Consider the following 25,570-nt stretch of genomic DNA (forward strand, 5'->3'; position numbering starts at 1 on the left):
GTGCAAACACGTACTGAACATGTACTTGGTGAAGTTGGGTAACATGACAAGTTTCTAGTTTTTAACAGCTAGTTAACCATTAGATTGTTTTTAACACTATAGTTAAGAACCGTATACGTGGATTCAAGGTCTGCTCTTACCACATAGACTAGGGAAAGATTCCAGCGTACGGACCTTCGTACGACACGAGATGTCGGTCTCGGGCGAGCTTGGTTCTCAGCTGAGTGGATGCCATGGTATACCACGCTGCAAACCGTTGCCAAGAAAGAGGAAGCTTTAGGTCGAGAGGAACTGCGATTCCGCCTGTTCAAATACGCACAAAAGGCAGAAATGTTTTTACGAGACAACACCGGGACTAACTTGGAATGAAGTTTGTCGAATCTAAGAGGAGAAATTATATCGTTCGGACTTTAATAATGAGAGCGTGCACGCACAGCTAACGCTAGGGCGGTGCCACAATCCCTTGATAGAATCGCCGCCGACGGCGTTGACGGGAACACTCGCGTCTTGACCAGCGGAAACCGTTTGTACGCCGCCTGTACATCGTTGGGCGGGGGGGCGGGGTGGCAGGATGTGCCATCCGTGGATGCCACCGCAGGCAGCGCTGTATAACGTAGCCATTAAAGTAGGGGCCGTATAACGTAAAACTATTCCAATGTGTTTTTATTCCATTCTCCTGACATCAAATTGGCGTAACCACTCACGCAAGCACCGGCCGTTCACCCGCAGGGTTGTCTGAACAGACCAATCAAACGCTCCACTCGTTCATAGGAGGTCACTTTTGTTTGCTTTATAAACGAATAACATTTCCTACACTGCGGCGGTTATCTAACTTAACAGTTATCCAACTGGCTGATAATAGGCGAGGAGCGCGCTCAAATGGAGAGGGACTCGATGGGGCCGAGCCAGTGCTCTGATAAACTATAACCGGATGAAGAGGGGGGTGCCGGCTCCTGCGAATGGTCCACTTTCCCTGACTCAGTTAGGGGTGGCTGGTCGAAAATGGCAGCGGCACGCAACGGAAGCTTAAGAATGACGGTAAAACGGACCCTGAGCAAAGAAGAGTTGGATGAACGACGTCGTAAACGTGCCGAAAGTGCTCGAAACGTTACACGGCCACGCAAAAAGTGTCATAATAGGCCAATAAACCCATGCTCTCCGGCAGGTGTGAGTAGCCAGCGCCTGAGCGATCAGCGGCAGCCATGTTTTATTCCTTTCGGAACGGGGCAGCCTGCGGCTATTCAGAAGGAAATTCAGTTTTGTTCCGCACGTTAATGCACCTTTAATGCTTACGCGTCATTTTGACATGGTAAGCTTTTACGGTTTTTCGACGTCGCGTGAGAGGCAGATGAATTGGGTGCAGCCCGAAAACTTTACCAATAGCCGAGGGCTAATGGGAAAATGGCGTCGAATCAGAAATAACTATTTCTGTTTTGTTCGGTCAAATTATGCATAATCAGTGTGTACACGTGATGCCAGATGGGGAGCTATTGTGGATTTCGGGTCGTCGCGTGACAGGCAGGTGAAGTGGGGGTGGTACAAAAATGTTTTTGCCCAATTGCGGTGGGTCGATTGCAGAATTGCAATAGAAAAGTTTTGAATAGTTTTACGTTATAGCGCCCTAGGTTCGTGCTTAAGAGGAAGCTTTAGCTCGGGCCCAACTCTGACACGGCCTATTCAAATACATGTAGAACGCGAAAAATAAACGTTCTTCTGTCATACGCCCGGGACCGATTTTAATGAAATTTGCTGCATTTGACAGAGAACGTAAAATTCTAAGGACTGTTGGAAGCGGAATTTCGATTTAGAGCCTGGCTTTTTCGCGAACGATTTTCAAAAATTAGAAAGTTCGAAAAAAACATACGCACAAAGTTTATAAATTAATAGCTTTGCATCAGCAACAGATATCGCAATTCTGTAAACGCATCCATTATATCATTCAAAGCGGACAAATTCGATTTGTCAATTTATATTTGTGTGAATTTGTTACGTTGTGTACAAGTGTTCTGCAAAAGAGTTCTGCAAAAGTGTTCTGCAAGTGTTCTGCAAAAGGTGTATTTCCATATTACCGAATTTTATTCAGATTCTTGTATAACATGCTAAATTTGTCTGAATTTGACGTACTATCAGAACCTATTAGCAGAATTGTGCTATCAAGTTTCGCTGCTGTGTTATGAAGTTGTTGAGTTAATTGTTTCTTTGTGAAACTGTGAAACTGTGAAATTGTGAAATTGTGAAACTTGGGGAGAAATTTCTTGTGACTAGTATACCAAGCAAATTTCTCATTTAAGGCCTGAAATCTTTACAAAATTTCATGAAAATTGGTAAGTCGGTGCGTTGACCCATACGAAAATTTTTATCGAAAGTCTATACCCTGACTATAGGCATTTGTCTATGAAGTCTATAGACGGTCTATAGACATTTCTTTAGACTGGTATGTAGACAGTCTATGGACTTATGGCCGTACACTTTTTGTAGACTACTCTTTAAAAGTCTGAGTCTATAGGCAGTCCATAGACATTTCTTTAGACTAGTCTATAGACAGTCTATGGACTTATGGCTATAGATTTTTTATAGACTACTCTATAAAAGTCTGAGTCTATAAGCTTTCTATAGACTAGTATATAAAAAGTCTGAGCCTATACACTGTCTATGTGCTGTCTATAGATCTGTCTATAGGTTAATGAAAATTTATTTTTGTAGACAATTGTCTGCAGCATGTTTATAGACAAGTGTGTAGGCTTATATTTCTTCTTTTGCAGACTGAGTTCTATAGAATATCTAGAGACAAATGTCTGTAGACTATCTATCGACTATACCTATAGACTAATCTATAGACTGTCTATAGACTTATAGTCGTACACTTCTTATAGGCTATATAGGCTATAAAAAGTCTGAGTCGATAGCTTGTCTATAGATCAAAGAAAATTCACCTTTGTAGAAAAAAGCCCGCAGAATGTTTATATACGAAAGTGTGTAGGATTATACAGTTCTATTTTTTAGAGTGAAGTCTATAGAATGTTTATAGACAAATGTCTTAGACTATCTAAAGACATTTGTCTATAGACGTTTTAAAAATTTCAGTCTACCAAAGTAGAATTATATATACTGTTCTACTCTTGCAGACTGAAGTCTATGGAATGCCTATAGACAAATCTCTACAGATAATCTATAGACTTCAGTTTACAACAACATAACTTTATAATCCTATGCACTTTTTTCTATGACATTCTGCAGATGTTTGTCAACAAAAATGAATTTTCATTAATATATAGGCGGTCTATACACACAGACATTTTATAGACTAGTCTACAAACAGGGTATAAGGTCATAAGTCCATAGCTATCTGCTATCTACAAGTTAGCTTACATTTTTGTTTAGATATGGCAGCAAAAAAATTGAATGTATTTATGTATGTGCACCTGTTGTTTTTCATCTGCGCTTATGCATTAACGTTAGTAGATTAATAATGCTCCTGAACCAGCTGTACTTTAATATATGTTGCTTAAACAGAAAGAATTGAGTGCTAAATCATGCAGTGCAAAAAAGAAAACAAATGCACCGGCAATCAAGTTAAACCATGGTATACTTCCTTTTTTACGCGCATCAACTATGGCGATAAAATCAACAAACCTGAGCGATCACTTGACGTAAAACATTCGGTATAGTAGAAGTGAGAACAACAGCGCGTTATCAAATCATGAAAATGCGAAACCGATACTATGCCCGAGTCGCCTGCGCTACATGCAGCCGGTTTGCGCTACGATATGCGCTTACGTAATCATGATCTATTGACGCAAAACATCTTTGCTAAAGCTTACCGTTCAGTATAGTTGATGTATGATGCCACAAAGAAGACACGCATGCACAGACACCAACGTTCTGGCAGACACTGCCCACCGCTGCAAGCGTTTACGTGCCTGGCGCATTCGTTGAGAATTCAAATTGACGCGGACAGATGGCGCTCATTGCGCAGGCGCAGGAGCTCCGCGAGAGGAGGCGCGCGCGCTCCGAGAAGTCTGTGCGCCTGTTTCTTTTTTTTGTCTCTTTCTCTCTCTCTCTGCGCGCCATGCGCACCGGAACGGGTTGCTTTTGTTTTCAATTTTTCATCCTTTTATCGCGACAGCGTTAAGGAGCACGCGTCGCAGAAAAGCCGGTGCCGTCGGCGTCGGTGTCAGCGGCGTTGGCGGTGAGCGATAAATCGCAGAAGGCGCTTCATAAATAAAAAACATCCTGCAAGACGGAGTCTCCGGAGTGCGCGACGGAGAGGCTACCACTGAGCCACGAGTTCGTTCCTTCAAAACGGGACAAAATCGCCTCTAGCGAAGGCGGTGTTGCCTTAGAAACGTGCCCTAGAAAGTTATACTGCGGTTTATATCGGTAATTATGACTTATGTAACATACAGAAGTCGCTGTTTCGCGAGTAGCGAAGTATGTTTCCGCTAAATTTCTTCTGCGCTCTGCGCACACGCAGAGCCATCTTGCGGCAAACACAGAAGACCCCCTCCTCACAATGTATGGCGCTGCCCCGACACGTGGCACGCCACTCGCCCCATGACCGCGTCCACCTTCATGGCGCGTCGGGGCCCGGCTATCTCAGCCGATCGCGACGTTTGGCTGGCGTAGCGCGTTTGAGTAGGTGGTGCGAACGGGATGCGATAACGCTATCGCATTCCACTCTTGAATAATAATAATAATATTTGGGGTTTTACGTGCCAAAACCACTTTCTGATTATGAGGCACGCCGTAGAGGAGGACTCCGGAAATTTTGACCACCTGGGGTTCTTTAACGTGCGCCTAAATCTAAGCACACGGGTGTTTTCGCATTTCGCCCCCATCGAAATGCGGCCGCCGTGGCCGGGATTCGATCCCGCGACCTCGTGCTCAGCAGCCCAACACCATAGCCACTCCACTCTTGAAGGCGAAGCTTAAGCGTCCTGTATCACAAACGCTGTGGGCTATCGTATGAGACTGGAACGCCCACATGGATGAATGCGCTGTTTGTAAAAGCCGTTAAAGAGCCCTTCAGGCGCTTGCATTATCGCCAGCGACGATGAGTAATACAGCGCATTTGTAGCATATCTTCCAGCGTAGCACCAAATGTGATGACCACACGTACGTTAGTGCTAATTTTCCGCTCCGATGATAGATCAAAGCAATCAGTACGGCAATGAGGTACTCATATGCGTGGCTGCGCAGGCATACCGCCTGCAAAATACTGAGTCGGCTCAGAGAATTCGGCACATATTTTAAGTGAATGAGGAACTCTGATGAGTTCATAGGGCAGGATATCAGTCAACGAAAAGCCGCGCAATGTTAGTGATGCAGCCGAGATATGAAGACAATGGGAAAAGTATCTGAGAATCGGAGGGCACACAATGCGCACACCACATGCGCGACATCGGTTCCACGCACACTCACAAAGTCCGCGTTCTCAGCTACAAACATTACGAGTTTCTGTGCTGTTAGCTTGATGCCTGTTTGGAATCCACTTGTAGCTAAAGTTGGCGTTCATATCATCCATTATCACAATTGGATCGGCGTTTTGCTTTCCTTATCCTACTGCCGCAAAAGTCATGCTATGACAACTGTGAAGACTCTCCTGTGATTGGCGAAAGCGACTACGTAGGTCCTATCATGTGGTGAACAAATGCAGAGGTATAGTTTATTGCCATCTTCGACTGGTCGTTTCTGAGCGCTCAAGAGCGCTCTCGCGAGCGGCGTTGTCTTCGGCTGGTTGAAAGAGGGTGCCCGCCCTGCGTTCGGCTGGTTCCTCTCGATTGCTCTCCTCCACCTTCGAGCGCTCTGAGGCGCTCCGAGCCCTGTCCTCGGAGCAGTCGTCGAAATTGAAACGTCATCGCAGAGCCGCGTCGCTGCTGTTGGCGACGGCCCACCGTAACCTAGGCAACCTAGGCCACTGCGACGAACGCTCGTCCCGCCGGCGCGTCCGCCGGTTTTCCCGGCAGCGCTGGGAGCTTTCGATAAGCGAAACATCGGACGTTGGTAGTAGTCACGTGGTTTAGCATCTGCCATTGCCTCCTCCGAGAGCGAGTTGCACGTTTGGCTTGCGCGCTCGTCCTCTACCTCTGAGCTCGGGGAAGGCCGGATCTGCCCGCCTCTGCTTCGGGGGATGGAAGCGACCAGCCGAAGATAGCATATGTGTATACTAAAGTCTACAATTAGGCTCTACAGCAATCTCAGCATTATACAACTTCAGTGGCTTATATCGAACGCAGCTCCATATTATGTCCCGGTACCTGCGCTTGGTTGCAGCGTACACGGGCTGGGCCCAGATTAACGATTTTTTTAACATGACCTTTGGTGACGTCCCACCTCATGGCCTTCATCGGCGGCGATATAGGAAGCCATGGAGAATATTTGCAATTGTAAAGAAGGATACGGGATGCTTCACTTAATTTGAGCTAGACTAACATATGCAAATGGGACGTAGCTGGAGAGAACCAAGTTAATGTTGTTTGCCATCCCTTGGAGATACTCAAACTATATTTTTTGCATTCCCCTGATTAGATATTTCGTGTAAATAATTTCTACATTATGTTAATTAGACGAATATTCTCAATGATAAAACTGTCGAGCAACATAAGAAACTTCCGATAAAGCTTTCGGTTGCTCAATACGAGCTCCATAGAAGTGTTTGGTCGAGCATGAAGAAGCCCGCGATTACACGCAATGTGACTCGAGCGGCCGGTCGCGCAGCTCTCTCTCTCTCCCTCTCTCTCTCCCTCTCTCTCTCTCTCTCGTGCGCCTAAATCTAAGCACACGGGTGTTTTCGCATTTCGCCCCCATCGAAATGAGAGAGAGAGAGAGAGAGTTCATTCACCCCATTTAACGATCACAGTTGTGCCCGCAATGTGCACTTTCTCATTCCATATTTTTCGACTACTGTTCACTGTCCTGCCATTTCTTTAGCACTGTAGCAGTGGCAGTGAATTGTTACAACTTCAAACAATCGAGCGATCCTGCACTCACCTTACAGTCCAAAACGACTCTTGTCAGGTCAGTTGTCTGGATTTCTGGCCGCTTACATTGTTCCCATGATTGTAGCTCTCCTTTCATGTACCGATGGTAAGACTGGGGAGTCTTACCATCTGTACATGAAAGGTCGCGCAGGTCGCACACGACCTGCGCGACCTGCTCGCTGCTGCACACTGGCCTTCGACGTGGCGAACTTGTCGAGCAGGCTCACACCCGTGGACGGGTTGAAGCGCTGCTCGCGCTGAAGTCCAGTGTCGACAACGTAAACCACATCGTTGACGGTGATGGACGTTTCGGCGATGTTGGTGGCCAGTATTACCTTGCGCACATCTGCTGGTGGAGTTAGACAAAAAGAAATAGAAACTTTATCGACTTTCGCCTATAGACAGTCTATAGACTTTGTATCAAAAAAGTCTAAATCTATAGAAAGGCAAGGTCGTGTATAAAAAGTCTATAGGCTTTCTATATATACATTGAAATCGATACTTTACTATACGTGTTAATTAGGATTTCTTTTTCTCGCTTCACTCGGTCCTAGCAACGATGCGGTTCTGCTTCCTGTCCAATAAACGTTATCACATGTAAACTGTGTGCCTACCCTTTGCTTCAAAGCTCTATGTCCGAAATATTCGGGGCACGAACAGCACGCGCGTTAGAGGTGTGAGATAGCACTCTCGCAAGTAATGTAGCGAGCGCAGAGCTTTCAAGGAAGTAAACGCAAGCAATATACGGAATACCTAGAGCAGAAAGAACAAAGGACGGGTCGAGAGAGGACAAACGCTTGTCATGCCTCGACCTGTTGTTTGTACTTATATTGTGCTACGTGTTCTATTATCCAACATGCCCAAGACTATTGCCTTCTGAAACGCGGATGACACCGACGGCAATCAGTGTATGGGACCAAGATAAGCCGGCCAAAATGGTGCCCATTTCCATCACTGCATGCCCGCAGTTCATGAGTTATCTTACTCGCAAATGGAAGCAACAACTTGTGCATGAACATGACGAAACTTGCTCCGCCTCAGTGTACAAGGACCTTTTTAAAAAAGCCTGTAGCCGTGCTTTGGTTCTTCAGACAGGGCGTCCTAGACAAAGCAGTACAAACACTTAAAGTGTAAAGACTTGAAGGAGTATAAGGGTGTAAATCGGTGCATTACTCCCACGCTTAAACTAATGCTGTGTAGGCGTGTGATTTATACGCCGATTTACAACCGGATTCGCTTTTTTTAGGTGCATATCTTAAAGCTCACGAAGCTCTACGGGACACATACAGCTATAGAGGCCTGTTGAGATGGTCTCGGGTGTCGTGGTCGAGCATCAGGGGCAATCACCACCGGAGTTGGATCACGGTCATAACGAAAAAAACAGTCAATCATTTCTCAATTTGACAATGACTCTGTGTTCGTAAAACAGCACCTCTGTGCAAACAATTTTGCATTTCCGAGAACCAGAAACAATGCAGAATGTATGTTTCTTAAATAAAGGGTGCCTCCCACGCCGTATTACCAAACTAACTTTTCTAACATGGACATCTAACTGCACAATACGCGCTTTAGAATACGAACAAATCGATACACTGCTCGCTTTCCGCCATTCATGCTCTGACGCAAACGTAAACCGTAACGTCATGCCAGCAGTATTTACGGCACAACTCGCTACACTACAAAGAAGATTAGGGAATCACTTCCACTTCGAGTAACCTATTTGGAAGTAGTTAAATAATCTAAAGCGGTGACTTCGCTGATGGGCGCATGCCAAAGGCGTGACAGGGTGTACTGCAGTTCATTCTTGGTTTTTTAGTAGATCTCGGCGAGGATGTATTACGCTGCAGAAATTGTACAGCAGTGTGAAATTGTCGCATGCCTGGACCTGGTAATGAACGCTTCGGATGTTAAGTTTCAGGTCTTGCATATGGGTTTAATTGTAGTCATATAGTCATATGCATGTCTCTGTGATAAAGGCAATCATGACTACATCAAATAATTATAGCATCAGCATTGTTAAGACATTTCGACTAGACTTTTTGTAACTTCCCATGATTACCGTTAGCTATCTTGACAGTAATTTCACAAAATCTGTCGGTAAGATTTGTGGGAATGGTTAAAGACTTCATCGTCTCTACATTGGGCAACGCTGCTGGAAACTGCGTGAGAGCATACCGCGAAGTTGAGCACGTGCTGGGCCGTTGCGCAGCTTACCATTTGAGTGACATGGAAGAATCCCAATAGCCCAACGTGTGCTGCAGAGATCGAAAGTGAGATTAAGACAAGAACAGAAAAAAAAAAACCGTCGCGTGTATGCCAACCGATTGCTTTCTGATTCGGGTACACGAAAGGAATCTAAACATATCCTGCTAGTTAGACAAATGGCAGAAGCAAACCACAGTGCCACGTTGCCAAACAGTCATATAGAAGCACCACATTCAATGCAAATAAACGTACTGAATATCATGCACATTTAATGATGTGTGCCATGATGACGGGTCTACGATAAGTGAAGATAAACGTCGTTGGGCAGAATTACAGTAAACGCTAAGCAGGATGGAACACAGAGATCGTGTTTTCACTGCAAGCGGGAATGCACACCAAAGAGTGGCTTGGAACGCGACTAGTACATATTTGACGGTGAACGTGACGTGTCGATATGTATAGTGATCACGTCACGGCGGAACATGACAGTGTCGAGTGTAAAGAAATAAAAAAGACGTGTACCGGGCAAAATACCGTGAAATCAACTTGTGTAAAAGTGGTAATTTTGTTTTTTAAGGGCCAGTTGAATGTTAGTTTGTTCTTTATATAATTAAGGCCGCTATACGTGAATACAAGGTCTACTATTAACGCATAGACTAGGGCCAGCTGCCGGTATATAAGGACCCTTGTACGACGTGCGACTTCCGGTCGCGTGATGGCTGTGGGTGCCACAGAAGACCGCGCTGCAGAACGTAACCATGAGAGAGGAAGCTTTACCTCTTAGCCAACGGCAATGCCGCCTGTTGAGATACATGTAAAAGGCGGCAATCCTTTTATGAGGCAGCTGGAGGACTTACTTGTGTGAAATTTGTGGAATTTGAGAGCAGAATTAATATTCTTGGGGCTGTAACAATGAGATCGGCCATGCACAGCTAGCGCCAGGGCGGCGCCACCATCGCTGGTTAGAAACGCCTCCGACGGCGTTGACGAGAAACGCGTGTGTGGACCGGAGCCTGTTTGTACGTTGACTGCGCCTTGTCCGGATGGATTGCGGTCACGTGACGACCATGGATGCCACAGTAGGCCGCGCTGTCAAACATCGCGATGAAAGCGGGTTCGTGCTGAACAGGAAATTGGAACTCGGGGCTGTTTCGGAGTTCGCCTACTTGGCGAAAATCGAGGATTTCCAGAAAACGAATCAACCCAGTTCACCTGCTCGTCGCTCCATGCAACCTGGATCGGTGATGCTGCCGATTATTTATAAGAAAGGTGGTTCGCTGGCCACCGCTCCCGTTTGCTCCTACGAAAAGCTGGAGGTTGTGCCGGACACGGCAGTGATGCTGGACTGTACTGCACGTGAGAGGGCTCGGCTGCATCGTGCACTTCCGGACGCCGCGAACAGCAGCCTACCTTATTTTTTTTTTGCGTGAATCGATACGATGAGAAATCAAGCGTGATGAAAACTGTGCACTTTGCGACTGCCATGGGTTGTTTCTTAAAGCGCCGTGCGCGATATATTCGAAGCTACCTTATTTATTCGAATAGAGCAAAGGTTTCTTTGACACAAATTAAATAATGGTGTTTTACGTGCCTAAACCACTTTCTGATTACGAGGAACGCCGTAGAGGAGGACTCTGGAAATTTAGACCACCTGGGGTTCTTTACCGTGCAAATAAATCTAAGTACACGGGGGTTTTCGCATTTCGCCCCCATCGAAATGCAACCGCCGTGGCTGGAATTCGATCCCGCGACCTCGTACTCAGCAGCCTAACACCATAGCCACAGAGCAACCACGGTGGGTAAATGTTTATTTTGCTGAAAAGAAATGTTACCAAAAATGAGCCATCAACCTATATGCACGACCAAACAATCTCGACATATGTTTAAATCCTATTTCATTAAAATATTACCGGCACGGCGAGGATCGACAGTAAGATTTTGCAGCCGTTTAGAGGTACTGAACCTTCGTTTGAAGCAAAAGAATAAGACATAAATACCATGTCTGCGCCCCTTTAAAAGGAAAATTTTTTGCAACGATAAAATAGACAGAACTGAGAAAAATGGTCGGTTATATCCCAAATTATTCCAAATGTGAGTGTGAGGTGACGGGAGTGGTTTGATTGTGTAGAATATCTTTGTAAAATACAACTAGAACCAGCTTAGCGATGGTAAGAAGAGAAAACTGATGAACTTATCTCGAAGCCGGCTTTTTAAAACATTTGACAAGCCGAAGACGGTGTTTTCACAGCTGCCTTTTTTTTTCATGCAACTGCTGCTGAAACCCTTCCTCGGACATAATCGTTGAATGTCCCTTTTTACAGTCCTTTGTGCTTTTTTTACTGTGCCAATTGAAGAGATACAGGAGTATGAAAATCTGTGCGACTGGCGTCAACTGCAAGTTACATTCCGCCCCCTTGAAGTTAGTGACAGGTAAGCGCGCTTGAAGTAGACACGTGCACGCAGACATGAAGGAGGACACTTATACATTTCGTGTTTGCGTGAAAGCGCCTAACTCAAGTACGCTGCTTCAACGTCATGGCTCACAAACTACGCCTTGAATATCGATTACGTTGTAAGTAATGCCCCTCCATTGTGACAAACTTTTGTATCTTCCTCTGCGACGACTACATGCAGTGCTGGAAGGATTTATCTGGAGGGGGGAGGGGAGTTGTTACGGCTCTTTTGATAGCAAGGACGCCTTCAAAACGGTCACTCTTGATAAGCCCCGTAAGCTCGGGGAATAAAAGAGCACTCATTATAGTCAGAATCTGGAGGACAGGACGACTACATCCCTCCGGGCTAGTTGCCGGTGGCACTCTGACGTAATTGGGGCGTTGTCCTTATGTACCAGCCACGCTATAGGTACCCGTCTCTGCTGGCTCACCACGCGCTATAAACGTAGCAGGACCTATCGGTATTCTAGCTGATGGGTCCGTCGGAGCTGATACCAAGCCAGGATTTTTTTTTCCATTACGGACTATGATCATGGCGAATAAATGCAAATCAGATATCCACCCGTTCGTAGCAATTGCTACAAAGGAAACCCATACGGGTTCCTCGAAGGAAAAGCCTCATAGTTGAAGAAAGATTCGTCTGATTTGCCTTTATTCTTTACTTCTCTCCACCTTGCGGGTTTCCGCTGAACCACTACGTCAAACACTTGCCTTTGCTTCGTGTTGTCGACAAATTCGACTTCGCCCTGCCATCTGCTAGCCGCCTGGTTAGCTCAGATGGTAGAGCGGCTGCCCCGGAAAGGTGGTGGTCCAGGGTTCGAGTACCGGACCAGGACGAATCTTTCTTCAACTATGAGGCTTTTCCTTCGAGGAACCCGTATGGGTTTCCTTTGTAGCAATTGCTACGAACGTGTGGATGTCTGATTTTCCTTCATTCTTTACTTCTCTCCACCTTGCGGGTTTCCGCTGAACTACTGCGTCGGACTATAATCATGTTGTAATTTTTCTTAAGAACATCGTTACGCCTGTAAAAAATGGTGAAGCCTCTTCCGACTTGCTCTCTGCCACCCACGTTTAATAACAGAGATTGCGTCACTGTTCTCGGTAATACGCAGTTCAGTGTAAAGCTCCGCGGCAGCTTTCATGTATTTCCTCCCAAATGAAAGCACGTTCACTCCACTTGCGCGTCACTAAGTACCAGTGTGTTCAACGGGACAGTAACAAAGTTTTGGGAGAACCAACCGCATGTTGTCGTGCACCGACTGTTTGGTTAATAAGCAGTGCGGACAAATAGAAGCTCAGCCCCCGCGCGGAATTCCACTTCCCGCCGGGAAGGAACCACGAGCCACATCGAAAACGGCGCTTCCTTTCGGAGAAGGCGGAGGTTAATACTTGTGACATAATGGCAACCGGGCAAAGGCACATGCTAAATACTGCTTCACGAGTTGTATCTGCGGGAGACTGCCGCTAAGCGTGTTTTCTTTTAAAGTTTATTTTTGTTAGCACCGATTTTGTTACGCATGGGTGTTCGCATACATATAAAGGAACGCATTTGATGAGAATAAAATATCGATTGCTTCGCGTAACTTGAACCAAGGACTTAAAAAAAAAAAGTGGTCAGCCGACGCTGACTGAAACCAAGGGCATATGGTTTGCCATCATGTGGCACTCCTTAGAATATATATATATATATATTTATATTTCGATCAATCAGTCAATTAACGAAGATGAATGGTACAGAAATTCATATATTAACTTTAGGGCCAAGTGCGCTTCGTTGCGCTGTGGAGGGGATTCGCAAACGACTGATCTAACTTCTTGCGGCAACGAAAATCCCGCGTAGCAGTGTGTGGGTGTAGGCCAGTTGGTTATTCATGATATTGGGAAGTTACCGCAAGAAAACACGGGCCTTGAAGAAGGGGACAACACGAAGCGGTCTTGATGCGCGGTTATTCTTTTCGGCGTTTAAAGATAGCCCGCCAAATGCGAAATAAAGCCGCCGGACTGCGTTCATGCGCTACCGTATTGCTTAACCCGGCTCCGTGCGAAACAACCGCGCGCGCGAACCGTGGCGAAGTGAGCGGCCGCGGCTCTAGGCATCGGCTTGGCAGTGAGTCAGCATCTTTGGCGGCGGCACACGGAAAGGAAGCGCCGTCCTCCCCGATAAGCGATAGGCTCGACGAGCGGCGGGGGGCGCTGCATAAATCTTGGATTTTGCGGTTGGCGTAGGCGAAAATTTATTACCCTGCAAAAACTGTGCAGCAGCAAGTTATTGCTGCATGTGGAGAAGTCGTTATGAACACCTCAGATGTCAGTTTTCCGGTTTTGTATGAGGGTTCACTCGTCCGACATGCGGCTTAAATATTATTCTCTCAATTTCATAATCAGTACTTGTGTGTGTACTACCTCTGGCCATGTGTTCATATTCATGCCTCTGTGGTTAAGGCAATCGCGACGAAACCAAACGATAAAAGCATCACCTACACTGTTAAAGCATTTCGATTATATATATTGTGAAGTCCTTTAATATTAACGAGCCAGCGTGACAATGATTTCATGAAACCTGCCGGTAAGGTTAATGCTTAATGTAATAGGTAATATAATAGGTAAGGCTAATATTTAATGTAACGACTCAATCTTATCTGTGCATTAGGCAACGCTGCTCGAAACTGTGTGCGAGCTTACCACGAAGTTGACCAGGCGTAGTGCTAGGCTGTAACTCGGGATGCCGTGGTGTGACATGGAGTAATCCCGACAGCCTACGTGTGCTGCAGAGATCGAAAGTGAGATTAAGAGAAGATGGTAGAACAGAAAAAAAGAAAAAAAATCGTTGCGTGCCTGTCAACCGACGGTAATCCGATTTGAGTGCACGAAAGTAATCTGTATGTTCATTTCTATATAGGCAAATGCCAGAAGACAAGCACAGTTTAAAGGACAGAAACGTACGCAGGTGATGCACGTTTCATGACCAGTGCCCTGATGGCGTATCTATACAGAAAATGAATATAAAAAACGTTGGGTAGATAGACGCTAAACCCTAAGTAGCGCTGAACAACGAGATCGAGTTTCCCCTGGAAGTGCGAATACACGCCGAAAACTGGCTTGCAATGCGTCGAGTGCACTAGTAAGTGTCAACAAGACGCGTCGATACATATAACTATGAGGGAACGGCGGCACATGACCGTGTGGAGTGCAAACACGTACTGAACATGTACTTGGTGAAGTTGGGTAACATGACAAGTTTCTAGTTTTTAACAGCTAGTTAACCATTAGATTGTTTTTAACACTATAGTTAAGAACCGTATACGTGGATTCAAGGTCTGCTCTTACCACATAGACTAGGGAAAGATTCCAGCGTACGGACCTTCGTACGACACGAGATGTCGGTCTCGGGCGAGCTTGGTTCTCAGCTGAGTGGATGCCATGGTATACCACGCTGCAAACCGTTGCCAAGAAAGAGGAAGCTTTAGGTCGAGAGGAACTGCGATTCCGCCTGTTCAAATACGCACAAAAGGCAGAAATGTTTTTACGAGACAACACCGGGACTAACTTGGAATGAAGTTTGTCGAATCTAAGAGGAGAAATTATATCGTTCGGACTTTAATAATGAGAGCGTGCACGCACAGCTAACGCTAGGGCGGTGCCACAATCCCTTGATAGAATCGCCGCCGACGGCGTTGACGGGAACACTCGCGTCTTGACCAGCGGAAACCGTTTGTACGCCGCCTGTACATCGTTGGGCGGGGGGGCGGGGTGGCAGGATGTGCCAACCGTGGATGCCACCGCAGGCAGCGCTGTATAACGTAGCCATTAAAGTAGGGGCCGTATAACGTAAAACTATTCCAATGTGTTTTTATTCCATTCTCCTGACATCAAATTGGCGTAACCACTCACGCAAGCACCGGCCGTTCACCCGCAGGGTTGTCTGAACAGACCAATCAAACGCTCCACTCGTTCATAGGAGGTCACTTTTGTTTGCTTTATAAACGAATAACATTTCCTACACTGCGGCGGTTATCTAACTTAACAGTTATCCAACTGGCTGATAATAGGCGAGGAGCGCGCTCAAATGGAGAGGGACTCGATGGGGCCGAGCCAGTGCTCTGATAAACTATAACCGGATGAAGAGGGGGGTGCCGGCTCCTGCGAATGGTCCACTTTCCCTGACTCAGTTAGGGGTGGCTGGTCGAAAATGGCAGCGGCACGCAACGGAAGCTTAAGAATGACGGTAAAACGGACCCTGAGCAAAGAAGAGTTGGATGAACGACGTCGTAAACGTGCCGAAAGTGCTCGAAACGTTACACGGCCACGCAAAAAGTGTCATAATAGGCCAATAAACCCATGCTCTCCGGCAGGTGTGAGTAGCCAGCGCCTGAGCGATCAGCGGCAGCCATGTTTTATTCCTTTCGGAACGGGGCAGCCTGCGGCTATTCAGAAGGAAATTCAGTTTTGTTCCGCACGTTAATGCACCTTTAATGCTTACGCGTCATTTTGACATGGTAAGCTTTTACGGTTTTTCGACGTCGCGTGAGAGGCAGATGAATTGGGTGCAGCCCGAAAACTTTACCAATAGCCGAGGGCTAATGGGAAAATGGCGTCGAATCAGAAATAACTATTTCTGTTTTGTTCGGTCAAATTATGCATAATCAGTGTGTACACGTGATGCCAGATGGGGAGCTATTGTGGATTTCGGGTCGTCGCGTGACAGGCAGGTGAAGTGGGGGTGGTACAAAAATGTTTTTGCCCAATTGCGGTGGGTCGATTGCAGAATTGCAATAGAAAAGTTTTGAATAGTTTTACGTTATAGCGCCCTAGGTTCGTGCTTAAGAGGAAGCTTTAGCTCGGGCCCAACTCTGACACGGCCTATTCAAATACATGTAGAACGCGAAAAATAAACGTTCTTCTGTCATACGCCCGGGACCGATTTTAATGAAATTTGCTGCATTTGACAGAGAACGTAAAATTCTAAGGACTGTTGGAAGCGGAATTTCGATTTAGAGCCTGGCTTTTTCGCGAACGATTTTCAAAAATTAGAAAGTTCGAAAAAAACATACGCACAAAGTTTATAAATTAATAGCTTTGCATCAGCAACAGATATCGCAATTCTGTAAACGCATCCATTATATCATTCAAAGCGGACAAATTCGATTTGTCAATTTATATTTGTGTGAATTTGTTACGTTGTGTACAAGTGTTCTGCAAAAGAGTTCTGCAAAAGTGTTCTGCAAGTGTTCTGCAAAAGGTGTATTTCCATATTACCGAATTTTATTCAGATTCTTGTATAACATGCTAAATTTGTCTGAATTTGACGTACTATCAGAACCTATTAGCAGAATTGTGCTATCAAGTTTCGCTGCTGTGTTATGAAGTTGTTGAGTTAATTGTTTCTTTGTGAAACTGTGAAACTGTGAAATTGTGAAATTGTGAAACTTGGGGAGAAATTTCTTGTGACTAGTATACCAAGCAAATTTCTCATTTAAGGCCTGAAATCTTTACAAAATTTCATGAAAATTGGTAAGTCGGTGCGTTGACCCATACGAAAATTTTTATCGAAAGTCTATACCCTGACTATAGGCATTTGTCTATGAAGTCTATAGACGGTCTATAGACATTTCTTTAGACTGGTATGTAGACAGTCTATGGACTTATGGCCGTACACTTTTTGTAGACTACTCTTTAAAAGTCTGAGTCTATAGGCAGTCCATAGACATTTCTTTAGACTAGTCTATAGACAGTCTATGGACTTATGGCTATAGATTTTTTATAGACTACTCTATAAAAGTCTGAGTCTATAAGCTTTCTATAGACTAGTATATAAAAAGTCTGAGCCTATACACTGTCTATGTGCTGTCTATAGATCTGTCTATAGGTTAATGAAAATTTATTTTTGTAGACAATTGTCTGCAGCATGTTTATAGACAAGTGTGTAGGCTTATATTTCTTCTTTTGCAGACTGAGTTCTATAGAATATCTAGAGACAAATGTCTGTAGACTATCTATCGACTATACCTATAGACTAATCTATAGACTGTCTATAGACTTATAGTCGTACACTTCTTATAGGCTATATAGGCTATAAAAAGTCTGAGTCGATAGCTTGTCTATAGATCAAAGAAAATTCACCTTTGTAGAAAAAAGCCCGCAGAATGTTTATATACGAAAGTGTGTAGGATTATACAGTTCTATTTTTTAGAGTGAAGTCTATAGAATGTTTATAGACAAATGTCTTAGACTATCTAAAGACATTTGTCTATAGACGTTTTAAAAATTTCAGTCTACCAAAGTAGAATTATATATACTGTTCTACTCTTGCAGACTGAAGTCTATGGAATGCCTATAGACAAATCTCTACAGATAATCTATAGACTTCAGTTTACAACAACATAACTTTATAATCCTATGCACTTTTTTCTATGACATTCTGCAGATGTTTGTCAACAAAAATGAATTTTCATTAATATATAGGCGGTCTATACACACAGACATTTTATAGACTAGTCTACAAACAGGGTATAAGGTCATAAGTCCATAGCTATCTGCTATCTACAAGTTAGCTTACATTTTTGTTTAGATATGGCAGCAAAAAAATTGAATGTATTTATGTATGTGCACCTGTTGTTTTTCATCTGCGCTTATGCATTAACGTTAGTAGATTAATAATGCTCCTGAACCAGCTGTACTTTAATATATGTTGCTTAAACAGAAAGAATTGAGTGCTAAATCATGCAGTGCAAAAAAGAAAACAAATGCACCGGCAATCAAGTTAAACCATGGTATACTTCCTTTTTTACGCGCATCAACTATGGCGATAAAATCAACAAACCTGAGCGATCACTTGACGTAAAACATTCGGTATAGTAGAAGTGAGAACAACAGCGCGTTATCAAATCATGAAAATGCGAAACCGATACTATGCCCGAGTCGCCTGCGCTACATGCAGCCGGTTTGCGCTACGATATGCGCTTACGTAATCATGATCTATTGACGCAAAACATCTTTGCTAAAGCTTACCGTTCAGTATAGTTGATGTATGATGCCACAAAGAAGACACGCATGCACAGACACCAACGTTCTGGCAGACACTGCCCACCGCTGCAAGCGTTTACGTGCCTGGCGCATTCGTTGAGAATTCAAATTGACGCGGACAGATGGCGCTCATTGCGCAGGCGCAGGAGCTCCGCGAGAGGAGGCGCGCGCGCTCCGAGAAGTCTGTGCGCCTGTTTCTTTTTTTTGTCTCTTTCTCTCTCTCTCTGCGCGCCATGCGCACCGGAACGGGTTGCTTTTGTTTTCAATTTTTCATCCTTTTATCGCGACAGCGTTAAGGAGCACGCGTCGCAGAAAAGCCGGTGCCGTCGGCGTCGGTGTCAGCGGCGTTGGCGGTGAGCGATAAATCGCAGAAGGCGCTTCATAAATAAAAAACATCCTGCAAGACGGAGTCTCCGGAGTGCGCGACGGAGAGGCTACCACTGAGCCACGAGTTCGTTCCTTCAAAACGGGACAAAATCGCCTCTAGCGAAGGCGGTGTTGCCTTAGAAACGTGCCCTAGAAAGTTATACTGCGGTTTATATCGGTAATTATGACTTATGTAACATACAGAAGTCGCTGTTTCGCGAGTAGCGAAGTATGTTTCCGCTAAATTTCTTCTGCGCTCTGCGCACACGCAGAGCCATCTTGCGGCAAACACAGAAGACCCCCTCCTCACAATGTATGGCGCTGCCCCGACACGTGGCACGCCACTCGCCCCATGACCGCGTCCACCTTCATGGCGCGTCGGGGCCCGGCTATCTCAGCCGATCGCGACGTTTGGCTGGCGTAGCGCGTTTGAGTAGGTGGTGCGAACGGGATGCGATAACGCTATCGCATTCCACTCTTGAATAATAATAATAATATTTGGGGTTTTACGTGCCAAAACCACTTTCTGATTATGAGGCACGCCGTAGAGGAGGACTCCGGAAATTTTGACCACCTGGGGTTCTTTAACGTGCGCCTAAATCTAAGCACACGGGTGTTTTCGCATTTCGCCCCCATCGAAATGCGGCCGCCGTGGCCGGGATTCGATCCCGCGACCTCGTGCTCAGCAGCCCAACACCATAGCCACTCCACTCTTGAAGGCGAAGCTTAAGCGTCCTGTATCACAAACGCTGTGGGCTATCGTATGAGACTGGAACGCCCACATGGATGAATGCGCTGTTTGTAAAAGCCGTTAAAGAGCCCTTCAGGCGCTTGCATTATCGCCAGCGACGATGAGTAATACAGCGCATTTGTAGCATATCTTCCAGCGTAGCACCAAATGTGATGACCACACGTACGTTAGTGCTAATTTTCCGCTCCGATGATAGATCAAAGCAATCAGTACGGCAATGAGGTACTCATATGCGTGGCTGCGCAGGCATACCGCCTGCAAAATACTGAGTCGGCTCAGAGAATTCGGCACATATTTTAAGTGAATGAGGAACTCTGATGAGTTCATAGGGCAGGATATCAGTCAACGAAAAGCCGCGCAATGTTAGTGATGCAGCCGAGATATGAAGACAATGGGAAAAGTATCTGAGAATCGGAGGGCACACAATGCGCACAGCACATGCGCGACATCGGTTCCACGCACACTCACAAAGTCCGCGTTCTCAGCTACAAACATTACGAGTTTCTGTGCTGTTAGCTTGATGCCTGTTTGGAATCCACTTGTAGCTAAAGTTGGCGTTCATATCATCCATTATCACAATTGGATCGGCGTTTTGCTTTCCTTATCCTACTGCCGCAAAAGTCATGCTATGACAACTGTGAAGACTCTCCTGTGATTGGCGAAAGCGACTACGTAGGTCCTATCATGTGGTGAACAAATGCAGAGGTATAGTTTATTGCCATCTTCGACTGGTCGTTTCTGAGCGCTCAAGAGCGCTCTCGCGAGCGGCGTTGTCTTCGGCTGGTTGAAAGAGGGTGCCCGCCCTGCGTTCGGCTGGTTCTTCTCGATTGCTCTCCTCCACCTTCGAGCGCTCTGAGGCGCTCCGAGCCCTGTCCTCGGAGCAGTCGTCGAAATTGAAACGTCATCGCAGAGCCGCGTCGCTGCTGTTGGCGACGGCCCACCGTAACCTAGGCAACCTAGGCCACTGCGACGAACGCTCGTCCCGCCGGCGCGTCCGCCGGTTTTCCCGGCAGCGCTGGGAGCTTTCGATAAGCGAAACATCGGACGTTGGTAGTAGTCACGTGGTTTAGCATCTGCCATTGCCTCCTCCGAGAGCGAGTTGCACGTTTGGCTTGCGCGCTCGTCCTCTACCTCTGAGCTCGGGGAAGGCCGGATCTGCCCGCCTCTGCTTCGGGGGATGGAAGCGACCAGCCGAAGATAGCATATGTGTATACTAAAGTCTACAATTAGGCTCTACAGCAATCTCAGCATTATACAACTTCAGTGGCTTATATCGAACGCAGCTCCATATTATGTCCCGGTACCTGCGCTTGGTTGCAGCGTACACGGGCTGGGCCCAGATTAACGATTTTTTTAACATGACCTTTGGTGACGTCCCACCTCATGGCCTTCATCGGCGGCGATATAGGAAGCCATGGAGAATATTTGCAATTGTAAAGAAGGATACGGGATGCTTCACTTAATTTGAGCTAGACTAACATATGCAAATGGGACGTAGCTGGAGAGAACCAAGTTAATGTTGTTTGCCATCCCTTGGAGATACTCAAACTATATTTTTTGCATTCCCCTGATTAGATATTTCGTGTAAATAATTTCTACATTATGTTAATTAGACGAATATTCTCAATGATAAAACTGTCGAGCAACATAAGAAACTTCCGATAAAGCTTTCGGTTGCTCAATACGAGCTCCATAGAAGTGTTTGGTCGAGCATGAAGAAGCCCGCGATTACACGCAATGTGACTCGAGCGGCCGGTCGCGCAGCTCTCTCTCTCTCCCTCTCTCTCTCCCTCTCTCTCTCTCTCTCGTGCGCCTAAATCTAAGCACACGGGTGTTTTCGCATTTCGCCCCCATCGAAATGAGAGAGAGAGAGAGAGAGTTCATTCACCCCATTTAACGATCACAGTTGTGCCCGCAATGTGCACTTTCTCATTCCATATTTTTCGACTACTGTTCACTGTCCTGCCATTTCTTTAGCACTGTAGCAGTGGCAGTGAATTGTTACAACTTCAAACAATCGAGCGATCCTGCACTCACCTTACAGTCCAAAACGACTCTTGTCAGGTCAGTTGTCTGGATTTCTGGCCGCTTACATTGTTCCCATGATTGTAGCTCTCCTTTCATGTACCGATGGTAAGACTGGGGAGTCTTACCATCTGTACATGAAAGGTCGCGCAGGTCGCACACGACCTGCGCGACCTGCTCGCTGCTGCACACTGGCCTTCGACGTGGCGAACTTGTCGAGCAGGCTCACACCCGTGGACGGGTTGAAGCGCTGCTCGCGCTGAAGTCCAGTGTCGACAACGTAAACCACATCGTTGACGGTGATGGACGTTTCGGCGATGTTGGTGGCCAGTATTACCTTGCGCACATCTGCTGGTGGAGTTAGACAAAAAGAAATAGAAACTTTATCGACTTTCGCCTATAGACAGTCTATAGACTTTGTATCAAAAAAGTCTAAATCTATAGAAAGGCAAGGTCGTGTATAAAAAGTCTATAGGCTTTCTATATATACATTGAAATCGATACTTTACTATACGTGTTAATTAGGATTTCTTTTTCTCGCTTCACTCGGTCCTAGCAACGATGCGGTTCTGCTTCCTGTCCAATAAACGTTATCACATGTAAACTGTGTGCCTACCCTTTGCTTCAAAGCTCTATGTCCGAAATATTCGGGGCACGAACAGCACGCGCGTTAGAGGTGTGAGATAGCACTCTCGCAAGTAATGTAGCGAGCGCAGAGCTTTCAAGGAAGTAAACGCAAGCAATATACGGAATACCTAGAGCAGAAAGAACAAAGGACGGGTCGAGAGAGGACAAACGCTTGTCATGCCTCGACCTGTTGTTTGTACTTATATTGTGCTACGTGTTCTATTATCCAACATGCCCAAGACTATTGCCTTCTGAAACGCGGATGACACCGACGGCAATCAGTGTATGGGACCAAGATAAGCCGGCCAAAATGGTGCCCATTTCCATCACTGCATGCCCGCAGTTCATGAGTTATCTTACTCGCAAATGGAAGCAACAACTTGTGCATGAACATGACGAAACTTGCTCCGCCTCAGTGTACAAGGACCTTTTTAAAAAAGCCTGTAGCCGTGCTTTGGTTCTTCAGACAGGGCGTCCTAGACAAAGCAGTACAAACACTTAAAGTGTAAAGACTTGAAGGAGTATAAGGGTGTAAATCGGTGCATTACTCCCACGCTTAAACTAATGCTGTGTAGGCGTGTGATTTATACGCCGATTTACAACCGGATTCGCTTTTTTTAGGTGCATATCTTAAAGCTCACGAAGCTCTACGGGACACATACAGCTATAGAGGCCTGTTGAGATGGTCTCGGGTGTCGTGGTCGAGCATCAGGGGCAATCACCACCGGAGTTGGATCACGGTCATAACGAAAAAAACAGTCAATCATTTCTCAATTTGACAATGACTCTGTGTTCGTAAAACAGCACCTCTGTGCAAACAATTTTGCATTTCCGAGAACCAGAAACAATGCAGAATGTATGTTTCTTAAATAAAGGGTGCCTCCCACGCCGTATTACCAAACTAACTTTTCTAACATGGACATCTAACTGCACAATACGCGCTTTAGAATACGAACAAATCGATACACTGCTCGCTTTCCGCCATTCATGCTCTGACGCAAACGTAAACCGTAACGTCATGCCAGCAGTATTTACGGCACAACTCGCTACACTACAAAGAAGATTAGGGAATCACTTCCACTTCGAGTAACCTATTTGGAAGTAGTTAAATAATCTAAAGCGGTGACTTCGCTGATGGGCGCATGCCAAAGGCGTGACAGGGTGTACTGCAGTTCATTCTTGGTTTTTTAGTAGATCTCGGCGAGGATGTATTACGCTGCAGAAATTGTACAGCAGTGTGAAATTGTCGCATGCCTGGACCTGGTAATGAACGCTTCGGATGTTAAGTTTCAGGTCTTGCATATGGGTTTAATTGTAGTCATATAGTCATATGCATGTCTCTGTGATAAAGGCAATCATGACTACATCAAATAATTATAGCATCAGCATTGTTAAGACATTTCGACTAGACTTTTTGTAACTTCCCATGATTACCGTTAGCTATCTTGACAGTAATTTCACAAAATCTGTCGGTAAGATTTGTGGGAATGGTTAAAGACTTCATCGTCTCTACATTGGGCAACGCTGCTGGAAACTGCGTGAGAGCATACCGCGAAGTTGAGCACGTGCTGGGCCGTTGCGCAGCTTACCATTTGAGTGACATGGAAGAATCCCAATAGCCCAACGTGTGCTGCAGAGATCGAAAGTGAGATTAAGACAAGAACAGAAAAAAAAAACCGTCGCGTGTATGCCAACCGATTGCTTTCTGATTCGGGTACACGAAAGGAATCTAAACATATCCTGCTAGTTAGACAAATGGCAGAAGCAAACCACAGTGCCACGTTGCCAAACAGTCATATAGAAGCACCACATTCAATGCAAATAAACGTACTGAATATCATGCACATTTAATGATGTGTGCCATGATGACGGGTCTACGATAAGTGAAGATAAACGTCGTTGGGCAGAATTACAGTAAACGCTAAGCAGGATGGAACACAGAGATCGTGTTTTCACTGCAAGCGGGAATGCACACCAAAGAGTGGCTTGGAACGCGACTAGTACATATTTGACGGTGAACGTGACGTGTCGATATGTATAGTGATCACGTCACGGCGGAACATGACAGTGTCGAGTGTAAAGAAATAAAAAAGACGTGTACCGGGCAAAATACCGTGAAATCAACTTGTGTAAAAGTGGTAATTTTGTTTTTTAAGGGCCAGTTGAATGTTAGTTTGTTCTTTATATAATTAAGGCCGCTATACGTGAATACAAGGTCTACTATTAACGCATAGACTAGGGCCAGCTGCCGGTATATAAGGACCCTTGTACGACGTGCGACTTCCGGTCGCGTGATGGCTGTGGGTGCCACAGAAGACCGCGCTGCAGAACGTAACCATGAGAGAGGAAGCTTTACCTCTTAGCCAACGGCAATGCCGCCTGTTGAGATACATGTAAAAGGCGGCAATCCTTTTATGAGGCAGCTGGAGGACTTACTTGTGTGAAATTTGTGGAATTTGAGAGCAGAATTAATATTCTTGGGGCTGTAACAATGAGATCGGCCATGCACAGCTAGCGCCAGGGCGGCGCCACCATCGCTGGTTAGAAACGCCTCCGACGGCGTTGACGAGAAACGCGTGTGTGGACCGGAGCCTGTTTGTACGTTGACTGCGCCTTGTCCGGATGGATTGCGGTCACGTGACGACCATGGATGCCACAGTAGGCCGCGCTGTCAAACATCGCGATGAAAGCGGGTTCGTGCTGAACAGGAAATTGGAACTCGGGGCTGTTTCGGAGTTCGCCTACTTGGCGAAAATCGAGGATTTCCAGAAAACGAATCAACCCAGTTCACCTGCTCGTCGCTCCATGCAACCTGGATCGGTGATGCTGCCGATTATTTATAAGAAAGGTGGTTCGCTGGCCACCGCTCCCGTTTGCTCCTACGAAAAGCTGGAGGTTGTGCCGGACACGGCAGTGATGCTGGACTGTACTGCACGTGAGAGGGCTCGGCTGCATCGTGCACTTCCGGACGCCGCGAACAGCAGCCTACCTTATTTTTTTTTGCGTGAATCGATATGATGAGAAATCAAGCGTGATGAAAACTGTGCACTTTGCGACTGCCATGGGTTGTTTCTTAAAGCGCCGTGCGCGATATATTCGAAGCTACCTTATTTATTCGAATAGAGCAAAGGTTTCTT

At 45.8% G+C, this 25,570-nt stretch overlaps 1 protein-coding gene across 10 annotated transcripts in view; it reads right to left on the reverse strand.

Moving 5' to 3' along the window:
• LOC139051806 (uncharacterized) overlaps positions 1 to 25,570 on the reverse strand; it is a 280,388-nt gene that overhangs the window by 93,419 nt on the left and 161,399 nt on the right. For 8 of the 10 annotated variants that reach the window (XM_070528799.1, XM_070528798.1, XM_070528800.1 and 5 more), the window contains exons 23-29: positions 24,023 to 24,063; positions 21,819 to 22,157; positions 14,969 to 15,074; positions 14,324 to 14,406; positions 9,195 to 9,235; positions 6,991 to 7,329; positions 141 to 246 (exon numbers count right to left, since the gene is read on the reverse strand). The gene's annotated coding sequence lies outside the window, so the exon portion shown is untranslated. Of the gene's footprint in view, positions 1 to 140; positions 304 to 6,990; positions 7,330 to 9,194; positions 9,236 to 14,323; positions 14,407 to 14,968; positions 15,132 to 21,818; positions 22,158 to 24,022; positions 24,064 to 25,570 lie in introns of those variants that run through there. The other 2 variants (XM_070528806.1, XM_070528807.1) reach the window with 2 other exon arrangements.

The sequence above is a fragment of the Dermacentor albipictus genome, unplaced genomic scaffold (assembly GCF_038994185.2).
Source record: "Dermacentor albipictus isolate Rhodes 1998 colony unplaced genomic scaffold, USDA_Dalb.pri_finalv2 scaffold_14, whole genome shotgun sequence".
In the NCBI taxonomy this organism is placed as follows: domain Eukaryota; kingdom Metazoa; phylum Arthropoda; class Arachnida; order Ixodida; family Ixodidae; genus Dermacentor; species Dermacentor albipictus.